The sequence below is a fragment of the Mastomys coucha genome, chromosome X (assembly GCF_008632895.1).
Source record: "Mastomys coucha isolate ucsf_1 chromosome X, UCSF_Mcou_1, whole genome shotgun sequence".
NCBI lineage: Eukaryota > Metazoa > Chordata > Mammalia > Rodentia > Muridae > Mastomys > Mastomys coucha.
This window is the reverse complement of record NC_045030.1, coordinates 104,118,190-104,130,346: the sequence shown is the minus strand read 5'-3', so window position 1 is coordinate 104,130,346 and position 12,157 is coordinate 104,118,190. Positions and strand designations below refer to the sequence as shown.

The window sequence follows — 12,157 nt, the reverse complement described above, 5'->3', positions numbered from 1 at the left end:
GGAAGAGCAGTCAGTGCTCTTAACCGCTGAGCCATCTCTCCAGCCCTACAATTTTCTATTGTTAATTTTGTACTGGCAGAGAACTAAGTGCTGGCAGGATTCTGGTATTGTCATTTCTATGGCCCATCTCTGGGTTTTCTATTTTGTAAATATCCATCTTTCCTCACCTGCCTAAAGGCAACCTAGAATTGTATCAGAGGTCATCTCACTGCTGATTGGATGTTATAAAGAGCTGACGGCCAATAGCTAGGGCAGGAAGTAGGGGCCAGAACTTCCTCGAAAAGAGAGTGATGCAGGAGAAGAAAGCAGATGCAGAGATTCAGAGAGCTGAGTAGAGAAAGGTATAAAGGTAGCCTTGTGGCAGGCTGTAGGCTAGTCAGGTTAAGTTAGATGAGCTAGCTGGGAGACTGCCCTAGCAAAAGGCCTAAACTTTAAACTTTATTAACAGCCTCTGTGTCATTATTTCTAACACTGGCAAGCCCAAGAAAGTCCAGGTATATAGGGAACTTGCCCAAATCATGCAGCAGTTAACCTCTCCATTTTTTAATTTTTGTGTACAAAAACTACATCCTGGTTTGACACACTTCAGTGAGCAAGAACAGTTAGCAATAAGCAAAGATACAGAAGCCAAGAAACAAGGTTAGTAAGTTTAGGAAGTATTCTAGAACTATGGACTAAGATGGATTAAGTTCTTGTTTTGGCATGTGTTGGGGTCTACATTCTGGGTTCTTAGGTCAGAATGGTGATTCTAGCATGGCATCAGTTGTGGTAAGGTCTGGGAACCTGTTACATTCCCCATTGGTTCTATTAGGCATTAATAGAACCAATATTAAGAACTTAATTAACCAATATTAACAACTTATTATATGGCTTAGGTCTGTTTGCTTGAGTTCCTTGAAGCTTAAATTCCCCACAATTAGAGCTGAAGTTCCAACTACAACAGTGCCTATTAAGTCAAATTGTGGATTCATTGTGGAGAAGAGGTTTTATTACATCATCCCCTTAGCACTAACAATGTAACATCATTTGCTCTGTTTTACATAGTTAAGTAGATAGTTAAGCAAACAGGGTCTAAAAGAGCAAAACGATTAATGGTCCAGCAATTGCTATTAGTAGAATAGTTAACCAGGGGGACCAGGAGAACAAGAATTGATAATAGTTATCAGATTCTTAGCATCCTCCCTCCCTCCCCCCTCTCTCTTTCTCTCTCTCCTTATGATAATTTCTGACCATATCCTTGACTGATTGGCATAGAAGCAACAACTTTCTCCCAGTGCCATACAGAGACTTCCTTGCTTCATGACTAGGAGATCCAGACCTCTTCAATTCTGAAGAACAATTTCCACTAAGAAGTCTATCTCAGCATCCATCTACAACTTATCATATGGCTTAGGTCTATGTTTGCTTGAGTTCCTTGAAGCTTAAATTCCCCACAATTAGGACTGAAGTTCCAACTACAACAGTGCCTGCAGTGCCTACCCCCACCAAGAAGGAAATGAGAATGGGACAGAATCTAAGTTTAGATAGGCCCTACCCTCCTATCCCTTATAGATGAACACCTGTGACATAAAATATATGAAAATGCAAGGGAGTGGGGGCTCCTACAGAGCAAATAACTCAGAAGATTCACTTGGTTAAACCATTAGTGCAAGCAAGCCAGGTAGTCTCCAGGACCCATTACAGTGGTATCTATCTGTTACTGTTAATGGGTATCTATCTACCCATTACAGTGGTATCTATCTGTTCACAAGGCCCTTTGTTCAATCCCAATACAACCTTCCTCATCATTATGAGAATAATATTTACACATCACAAAAATAAGTAAACTGAAGTATATGCCAGAGAATGCTATACAGCAATATAATGGAATGAACTGGAAGGAGACAGAATTTGAGTTCCTGCTCCATCTTCCTGAAAAGTCTAGCTCCTACTTTGTTTCATCTTTGTTTTTATAGTGGTGGGAAGGGAACCCAAAGCCTTGTACATACTAGGTAATGCTCTACCACTGAGCTATATACCTCAAGCCCCATTGTTTACTATTCTCTTAGTGAGTAATTAATTTTGTGTGTTTACAATATATGGTATTTATCAGAATAACTTTTTCCTATACAGATATCCATTTATTACAACACCACTTATTGAAAGGATTATCAACTGTCCATCGACTTGACTTTACGTAAAATCTCAACTAAAATGCTAAGCTCAAGGTTAGCCTGGGGCTATGTGAGTCTTTGCCTCAAACAGTAACAGCACAAAGGAGCACTTATTGCTGAAGGGGTGGGTGGGTGGGTGGGTGGGTATGTGCGTGAGAGTGCACACACAGACCTTGGTTGCAGGATACAGAGAAATCAGTCTTGAACTGACCAGGAAATAAACTCCCTGCTGGCTAGATTTCATAGTGCTGTGGTTTCTGGGAGAGAAACACATCAGAATCAAAAGGTTTTGTTCTTCAAAGGATACCATTTAGAAGATGAAAAACATCAGACTGCTGAACCAAATAGTTTTAAAGTATACTTTATAAGGAACGTATAGCTAAGAACTCAAGATAAAAGGACAATTGTAGGACCAGATAATTAAGAGTACTGGCTGCTCTTCCAGAGGGCCCAGGTTCAGTATCAGCATCCACATGACAGCTCACAACTCTCTGTAACTCCAGATTCAGGGGATTTAATGCCGTTTTCTGGCCTTCATAGGTCCTGAATGCATGTGATACACAGACATACATGCAGGTAAACACTCGTGATGATTAAAATAAGAATAAATGAATCTTTTCCTAAAATGTGCACAGGTGTGATAGTTGGTCTGAGTCATGAACTTGATGGGTTTAAGGTATATCTAATCTAGTGAGACCTACTTTTGTGTTTGTGGAAGCATTCCCAAAGATTGCATCTAGAATAGTGAGGATAAAGGACCTACTCTAGATCGGGTGGGAATGTTGAGTGGGCAAACTTTCTGGATAAAAAGGGCACGAGTCAGAGAAGCGGGTGATCCAACAAGTCTGTTTCTGTTCTGAATGACTGAGTCTGTCTACATACACACACGGCCAGCCAATTTCACATTCTAGCTTCTTTGGTCCTGCAAAATGGATTCACTATCAGTAACTCACCTGGGAATGTCGGAGCTTTTGGCATTGAATTGGAACTGTGAAAGCTTTCTACATTTCTTCCTGGATTAGAAATCTGATCCTCAGCTTCTCCTGCATGCAGATGGCCACTGTTGTACTCTATAACTCCTCTCATGTAAGCCAATCCAATAAATCCCCTTTGATAATATGGATATGTACTCGCTATCAGTTCTGTCTTTCTAGAGTACCCTAATAGCAGATAACCAAACTTAAAAGCAAATAATATAAGTGTTATGTCAGGACCTGTAATCCAGAGGCTGAGGCAGGAGGATTAAGAGTTTAAGGCCATACTCACTTTGGCGACACATATACTAAAATTTGAACAATGCAGAGATTACCATGGCCCCTGCACAAGGATGACATGCAAATTCTCAAAGCATTTGATATTTTGTGTGGACTGGTGTCCTACTGGATTCAAGACTGGCATTAATTGCCAGTCTCCCATTTTGGTACCTAGTGGAGGACTGGCCAAGGTCCAGACTTGTGTATATGCTGAGTACACCACAGCCATTACTGAGGCCTGAGCTTGCCTACATCACAATTATGCCAAGCATGCCTTTGTACACTGGTATGTGGGTGAGGGCGAGGGAGAGGGGGAAGTCTCTGAGGCTCGTGAGGACATAGATGTCCTAGAGAAGGATTATGAGGAGGTTAGTATAGATTCTGTTAAAGGAAAGGAGGAGGAAGAAGGAGAAGAATACTAAATTAAATGTCACAAAGGTGCTACTTTTACAGGGAAGTTTATTCTGTTCCAACATAGAAAGGCATGGCCTGATCAGTTCATTTGTATGTGGCAATGTGTATTTTCATACAGTTACTAACTCATGCTTTTAATATGAATGATTTGCCATAGATGCAAGCCGTCCATTTCACTGATGGGTTTTAAATAAAATATCCTCTGTCTTAAAAAAAGACTTTAAGGCCAATCTGGCTACATACACACACACACACACACACACACACACACACATACTCACACTCACACACACACACACACAACCTCTGTCTCAAACAAACAAACATATACACACACATATGCGTGCCCACGCATGCATTCACACACATACCATAACACACAATAAAAATAAAATAATTTTGAAAACAACAGCAGCAATGCTAGATGCTAGACTTGAGAGATGATGAAGGCAGGAGAATCAGGGATTTGTGGCTACCTTGGCTACATAGAAAGTGGAAGACAAGCTCAGACTAAAAGACATCCTGGCTCAGAAACAAACAACAGCAAAGAAAAACAAGCAACAAAAGTACTATAAAATATCACTTTGTACATGTTAAACTAACAAAAAATTTAGAAAGCATGGAGAACTCTGTGCTCTGTGTTATGTGACTAGCAGTCAAGATCCTCATGTGAGTTGTCATGGTCACCTGCTCCAGAACTGGAACTGAGTCTGGAGTGCCTATTGTTCTCAGATATCAGAACTTACCAAGGTTTCTGAATCCACTCAGTGTTCTTAGGTTTTTGTCTGGTGACATGGCTCCACTTGCCGTACAGTTTGTGACCCTTTTGAGCTACAAAGTGACACCCAAAATGTTTAAGAAGAAAAAGTTCCTCCTATAGGTTCAAATACAGGCATGTTCACTGCAGTGCAGTTTGTGGTGGTGAGGATCTAGATGCCAGAAAGTAAATGTGCATCATGGATTGCCATATAGCAGAAAGAAAAAGTGGGCCAGATATAAACAGCACTGATGGAAGAATGAGAAGCATAATACAATGTCATTTTTTACATACTGAAACACACACACACACATACACACACTTTGAAAGAATACCTATAAAATAAAAGAAGTAGGGGCTGGTGAGATGGCTCAGAGGATAAGAGCACTGACTGCTCTTCCGAAGGTCCTGAGTTCACATCCCAGCAACCACATGGTAGCTCACAACTACCCATAATGAGATCTGATGCCCTCTTCTGGTGCGTCTGAAGACAGCTACAGTAAATTACGCCAGAGTGAGTGGGGCCCGAGTAAGCGGGCCAGCAGAGGTCCTGAGTTCAATTCCCAGCAGCCACCTACATGATAGCTCACGGCCATCTGTACAGCTACAGTGTACTCATACACATAAAAATAAAATAAAATAAATCTTAAAAAATAAATCAATAAATAAAAATATAAGAAGTAGCAGACACAATAGAGTAGCATACGTTTGTAATCTCAATACCCTGGAGGGTAAACCAAGATTGAGTTTGATGTCTGCTATACAGTGAGACCCTGTCTATAAATAAATAAATATCTTAAGTAATAAAAGTAAGTGAAGTGGCTGGCTTCACTTGGAAGCTGGACTGTTAAAAGAATAACATCTAGAACTTATGTCCTAAAAAGAACTGGCACTGTCTAACATTATAGGGGCATAGTGTCTTTATTATTTTAGATGTTATTTTTAATAATTTGATATTTATGTTTATATGTATAGGTGTTTTACCTGCATAATGTCTGTGCCCATGGGAGTCAGATCTTCTGGAACTTGCCTACTGTGAACATAAGGCCCTAGGTTCAATCCCCAAAAGAAAGGGGGGGGGGGTAGGAAGGAAGACAAGGAAGGAGTCAAAGAAGCAGTAGGTGCTGGGCTTTAGGGAAGCACCTGGACACTGCCTGAGGGATGGGAAAATGCAGTCTGAGATGTGGGAAGCTCAAACTGCTATTCCCTGACTCCCCGGGCATCTAGTTGTTGCTAGAAAACCACACAGAGAAGTTGGGAATAAAGTGTCAGGTGTCCGTAGGCTGGTGACTAGGCCAGGACCACTGGGGGCCCCACCGACTGAGGATGGCATCTAGCTCGGGGCTGGGGCTGGCAGCTCTGGCTTAGCTCGTTGGCAAAGGTAGTGGAGGTTGTCTAGAAGCACAGAGAAGCCTTCTATGAAAGACTTAGGCAGCACAGCTCTGTTGGTGAAGGCATTCTCCACGGTCGCCATGGCAATGGTAGATGAGAGTCCTTGGTTCCAAACTGTTTATTGGTTGTTCATTATGAAAAATGGATGTATGCCAACTTCTCAGGTTGGACCAGAGATTTCAGGAAGGAATGTCTGGGAAGGGAAGCTTACTGGCTAAACCCTCAGGACCTCCAGTTGCCTCATTAGCATGGAGAACTCTGTTTTGGGCTGTGTGACCGATGTGGGTAGTGTGGCACACGTGTTCCAGGTCAAGAATTTCAGACCCACTCTACCTTACCAAGTTTCCTGACATGGTCCATTGTCCTACATAATCCCAGCACTGGGGACACTGAAGCAGAAGGTTTGCAAGTTTAAGGAATTCCCTGGGCTACACAGGGAGTTGCAGATAAGCCTGGACTAGATGTTATTTTATAAGAAAATGTATTTAATACTAGCCCAAATAATTAAGGAAAATTGTCCTTAAAGAACTGAACACAGGGGGCTGTGAGATGACTCAGCAGTTCAGGGGCTATGAGATGACTCAGCTTTTGCAGAGGACCTGGGTTCAATTCCCAGCACCTACATGCTGTTTCCTAACCATCCATAACTCCAGTACCAGGGTATCAATACCCTCTTTCTAACCTCCTCAGGCACCAGGCAGTTATGTGGTACACATACATACATGCAGGCAAAACATATATAAAATAAAAAGAATAAATCTAACTTTGAAAAGTTAAAGAAAAAAGAGCAGAAAGCATTGTGAATTTTCCAGGTCAACTTATATTTATGCTCATCTCCATCTCTCTACCAAGCTCAAGTGCCACTTGCCTGATTTATCTCTCAAGTGATTATTTTGAATGTGGTCTAACAAAATGTTCGAAATAAGAAAGAATATGATTTCTGGGCTGTCAAAATGGCTCAACAAAGCAAATACTTGTTTTGCAAGCCTGGAATCCATGAGTTCACTCCACACAACCCAAAGTGGAAGGAGAGAACAGATTCCCAAAAATTGTCCTCTCTCTCTCTCTTCTCCCTCTCCTTCTCTGTCTGTCTGTCTATCTCTCTCTCACACACACACTAAATAATTTTATTTTAAAAATAATATATTTTAGTCTGATGTTTCATCTATATCAGGAGATAAAAGAAAATTCCTTCCTTCATGAATAATTTGCCACTTTTACCAACAGATGCAAACAATAATATGTTCAGTGATCAGTTCAGGATTTACCCTCTGCAGCTGGCCACACATTTTAAGATACACTTACAAGTCTCATTAATACTCAGTTTAACAATAGCAGAATGCCTTAGTTACCGTTCTATTGCTATGAAGAGACACCATGGGCTTTAGGAAAACTGATAAAAGAAAGCATTTAATTAGGGGTTTGCTTTCAGTTCTAGAAGGTTAGCCTTCATGAGCATCATGGCAGGGAGCATGACAGCAGGCAGGCAGGCAGGCAGACATAGTGCTGGAGCAGTAGTTAAGAGCTTACATTCTGAGCCACAAGCACAAGGCAGAGAGAGAAAGAGAGAGAGAGACAGAGACAGAGACAGAGAGACAGAGAGAGAGACAGAGATGGAGAGAGAGAGAAAGAGAGACAGAGAGATGGAGAGAGAGAGAGAAGAGAGAGAGAGAGACAGAGACAGAGACAGAGAGACAGAGAGAGACAGAGATGGAGAGAGAGAGATGGAGAGAGAGAGAGAGATGGAGAGAGATGGAGAGAGAGAGAGAGAGAGAGAGAGAGAGAGAGAGAGAGAGAGAGAGGGAGGGAGGGAGAGAGAGCCTGGTAGGGGCTTTTTGAAACCTCAAAACCCATCCCCAGTGACACATCTTCTCCAACAAGGCCCAACTTTCTAATCTTTCCCAAACCAGTTCCATCAACTAGGGACCTAGCATTTAAATGTAAAGTCTTTGGGAGCCATTCTCATTCAAACCACCATACAGGCACTGAAAAAGTATCAACTTTTTAGATTCAGTTTCTCATTTCTGTAACATATAGATGTATACTTAGTGCTTGCTATGCAAAGAAACAATGGAGAAAAAAGTCAGTGGAGTTTAAGCTGTGCTGTGAGTATATTCTATGGTTACACACTTTGCCTACAGCATGGGGGGGTGAAGCATATGATGTCATTGACTTTTTCTTTTTTTAAAAAAAGATTTATTTTTTATTTATTTTATGTGTATGAGTACACTGTAGCTGTACAGATGGCCGTGAGCTATCATGTGTGTGGCTGCTGGGAATTGAACTCAGGACTTCTGCTGGCCCCACTCGCTCTGGCATAATTCACCGTAGCTGTCTTCAGACACACCAGAAGAGGGCGTCAGATCTCATGATGGGTGGTTGTGAGCCACCATGTGGTTGCTGGGATCCAAAACCAGGACCTTCAGAAGAGCAGTCGGTGCTCTTACCCACTGAACCATCTCGCCAGCCCATCATTGACTTTTTCAACCAGAAAAAGCTTTAAAGTAAATGCATTTCTTTTAAATCCTAGACTTTTCAGTTACCCTTTGTTAATCTCCTTTCTTCATCCCAAGAGTACCTCTCGCATCTCCCCACAGAACACAAAATAGAGGATATTTTGAGGACCATACTCCCAAGGAAAGATCTTAAATGATTGAGAGGCCTCAAAGAAGGTTAGGATTTTAATTATTTACAAGTGAAAGTTACTGGTTAATTTGAAAAACAATAAAAGAGTAAAGCAAAGTCTCCTAAGTGCTCTCTCCTCTTCAATATTTGCTGGATGTGGGGATGCTGCTGCCAGGACTCTGCTGTGATTAGCAGAGGGAATTTTAAGCCATGGTCCGCTGCATGGTGCTTCTGACTTTAATAGTAGCATTTTATACCTTGACAGCCCAATAAATATGTAAGAAGACAGTGGCACTAGTGTGTCCTCAGATATAGCTTCCAATGGGTTAACATAATGAGGCAGTATAAATTCACAGTTGGTCGATCTGCTCGGATTTCTAAACGCCCCACTTTACTGTGTAAAAATTTCCTACAGGAGATTTCAGAATCAATAATTCCCCATCAGCGGCTTTGAGGAAGCAAAAGAAACCCTACCCTGTTGCCTGCTGGGTCTCTGAGGGAAGACCAGAGTCATGATCAGGCTCCAACCCATCTCCTTAGCTCTGCAGCAGCCATAATTAAGGATAAGCCATAATCTGCCTTTAAAATGTCCTCCACGTTCTGTGCCTTCCTTTGCACAGCAGTAACTATTTTTAAAAAATCAAATCATCAAGAGCTGAGATTGGGTCTTTATCCTGCTCTTCTATTTCTGATATCAAATGTGTAAATCCTTCAGTCCTGCTGTCTGATTCTGAAGAGCCTGTTCGAGGGCTTTTTAATAATTTAGTGGTTTGAGGGATTTGAACACTCATTCTCCCTTGGGCACCTGCTGATAACCCAAAGTACAAACTTTGTACTCTTATCTCAGTTTTGATGCAGAGCATGGATTTCTGAAGACACAGCAAATGAGGTGTGACTGAAGACCTCTGAACCTGTCTGGCTTGCATGCCTCTCAACAGGACAAGGTCCTTGTCGCCTCAGCTGATTAAACACTGACTGCAACAAGTAGCCTAGATTGGGTACAGACAGCCCATTTACCACTTGCTGTGGTACATAGCTTTTCGTTTAAACATTTTCAATAAAGTGCCCAGACAGGCTAGTTAGGAGAACTTGAAGAGAACTAGACCGAATCTCACCAAAAGCAATACAAGAAAATAATTATGTGGTCAGGAATGGACAAATTTGATTGTGGTTACCTGAAATCATTATTAGTCACTCTGTACCCTCAGCCTTGACAGGTAGAGAGCACCATTCCTTTCTCAACATATGGCAAAAGGCCCATTAGCTCTTTTGAAACAGCTGCCTTTTACTTTTTTCTCATTACTGATGAGAAAGAGAGTGGCATATTTAAATATGCATGCCCGCATAGGTACATAGGCTTATATGTATGCGTATGCACGAGTGGACTTAGTCAACATTTATTGAATGCAGAACACTGTGTGGCAGGAGGTACCAGGGGAAATTAAAAAAAAAAAAACTAATTTCTGCCCACATGATAGTTACAGTTTAATGGACAATTTGTGATGCATAGAATGATGAGAAAAAATTGATTACTCTGGAGATAACAGCTTCTCTTTTGAAACATTTTTCCCGAACCAAGTGCAAAAGTAATGCATATTTCTTGCAAAAACTTTAGAAGGCAATCACCTGTACCACCAGTGCCCAAAAATTTATATTAGCATTTAAAGATATATCCTGAAGACGTGTCTTTCTGAAGCTTATAAACATGTATTTTAAACAGTTGGATATCAGCTAGGAGGTGCACATCTGTAATCTGAGCACTCAGGAAATAGAGATAGGAATTTAGAACTTCAAGGCTGTTCTCAGCTACATAATGAGTTTGAGGCCAGCAGTGGCTTCATGACACCTTATCTCAAAAACAAATAAACCAGGTGGCATATGTGTTTAATCCCAGGCCGTAAAAGACAGAGCAAGCAGAACTCTGTGAGTTGGCGGCCAGCCAGGTCTCCAGAGTAAATTATAGGTCAGCCAGGGCTATGTTGGGAGATGTTTGTCTCAAAACCAAACAAATAGAGGCCAGAGAGATGGCTCAGTAGGTAAGAGCACTGACTGTTCCTCCAGAGGATAGCAGCTCACAACCATCTGTAGCTCCAGAAGGTGGAGATCTGACACCTTCTTCTGGCTAGCCATACACAAACATATATGGAGACAAGACACCCATCTACATAAAATAAATGAGTAAATAAAACATACAAAACCAAAATAAATTGTAATTGTACTCAGTTTAACTCCTTTAATTATACTCATTTAACTCATTGTAGCTGTGTATCATTTTAAAAATTCTTTTCTTAGAGCCAATTCACTGAGCTGCCAGACTGTCAGACGTTCCATCCATCCTTAGGACTTAGACCAGGATCCTGATTCAGAGCCCTAGATAGAGACACTCAGAGCCAGTCTGTTCCTCCCTACTTGCTGATTGATCAGCCATCACATCAACCACCCCAATCCAGGAGAGCTTGAGGTCCAAACCCAGAATATGAACCAGAACACCGTGTAGGAATTCTCAGTTCACTAACCTACCAGACTGTTAGACATCCCATCTATTGTTGGACCCTGAGTTTTGTGGAGCTAGACCCAGAAGCCTAGTTAGAGATTTCCATAGCTAGTGCGGCCTTCATCCCCTCATCTATTAGGTACCCCATCCACCATACAGATCTGGGACTCCATGGAGTCAGAATGAGAGTCTAAACCATAAGTTTAAGTAGGAACTCACAGAGCCAGTATATCCCCTCCCCATGAATGCTAGCTACCCGACCCATCACACTTTGCTGGGACCTCTTAGACTACAAAATCTGAGTCTGTCTCAATCTGAGTTCCAGGAAGGAACTCCCAGAGTTATCCCACCATTCTTCCTAACTCTTTGGTACCCAACAGACTTCTTGGCCCTGGGATATTGTAGAGCTTGACGCTGAACCCCAGTTAGACATACCCAAAAGCAGTATCCTCCTCACCCACTGTGAACTATTATCCAATCTTACTACCTTGATCTGGAACCACTTGGAGACTGAATCCAGAACTTCAATGTAATCCCAACACTTACAATCAAGCACTTTGAATATTTTGTTTTGTTTTGTTTTTTTCAAGACAGGGTTTCTCTGTATAGCCCTGGTTGTCCTGGAACTCACTCTGTAGACCAGGCTGATCTCAAACTCAGAAATCTGCCTGCCTCTGCCTCCCAAGTGATGGGATTAAAGGCATGAGCCATCACTGCCTGGAAGCACTTTGAATATTTGTTGGTAAATGCTATTTTGAAGTCCTTACAGTTTCAGAGCTCAAAGAGGATATGACTAAATGTCTAAATGAAAATGGGGAAAACATAGTTGAATTAAATAATAAATAAATAAATTTAAGATGTGAAAATAAAATGTAATAAGAGACTCTTGGGGGGGGAAGTAAATATGAAATAAAAATAAAAAAGAAAAACTTAGTTCCAGATCTAGTGGTGCACAACTTTAATCTCAGAACTCAAGAGACAGAGGCAGGATGATCTCTGTGAGTTATAGGCCAGCCTGGTCTACATAGCGAATTCCCAGAGACCCTGTCTCGATAGATAGATGGATGGA

General features: G+C 41.5%; 1 pseudogene; it reads left to right on the top strand.

Moving 5' to 3' along the window:
- Positions 1 to 3,414: 3,414 nt before the first annotated feature.
- Positions 3,415 to 3,515, top strand: LOC116096016 (annotated as a pseudogene).
- The last annotated feature ends 8,642 nt before the right edge of the window (positions 3,516 to 12,157 follow it).